This window comes from Pteropus alecto, unplaced genomic scaffold (genome assembly GCF_000325575.1).
Source record: "Pteropus alecto unplaced genomic scaffold, ASM32557v1 scaffold8, whole genome shotgun sequence".
NCBI classification, from domain to species: Eukaryota; Metazoa; Chordata; class Mammalia; order Chiroptera; family Pteropodidae; genus Pteropus; species Pteropus alecto.
In genome coordinates this window covers 21,030,926-21,031,574 of record NW_006494609.1, presented here as the reverse complement: position 1 = coordinate 21,031,574, position 649 = coordinate 21,030,926, and positions in this window count along the sequence as shown.

The following is a 649-nucleotide window of genomic DNA, read 5'->3' as shown; positions in this document are numbered from 1 at the left end:
GTGATAGCATGTGGACAAGGGAAACGAGGGGCAGTGATGCCATGGAGATGAGAGGGAGGAACTGGGAACGCCCCGCGGTGTCATCCGCACGGCACAGGGAATGGAGCGCTGTCATTGGGAGACGGACTTACATTACTTAAAAATGTACCTTTCCTCTGTACTACTTGCTCAAATTTTTCTGTGAATCTAAAATCATTCTAAAATAATGTCTATGGATAAAAAAAATTGCAGCCTCGACAAAACGGATGTCGTACACTCCGGAGCAACCGCGAAAATAACTGTTAAAAGAAGGGTAATCGATATGCTTAGAAAGGAGGTAAGGTGACCTCACATTAAGAAATGCTCAGTTAAAACCAGAGAAGGCGGAAGAAAGGAAAGAAAAGGAACATGAATAATCGATAGAAAACAGTTACACGCTCGGCAGATATTAATCCAACTCTATAATAACCGCTTTAAATGTGAAGGAGTGAAATACGCCAATTGAAAGACAGACTATCACTGGAAAAAGAAACCAGGCCCCACTTCGGGTTGTCTACAAGAAATCAATTTAAAAATATGAAGATTCACGTTAAAAAAAGAAGGAATGGAGGAAGATATTACCACCGAGCAGGAGAAACCTGGAGTAGCTACATTGCTTTCAGACAAAGCA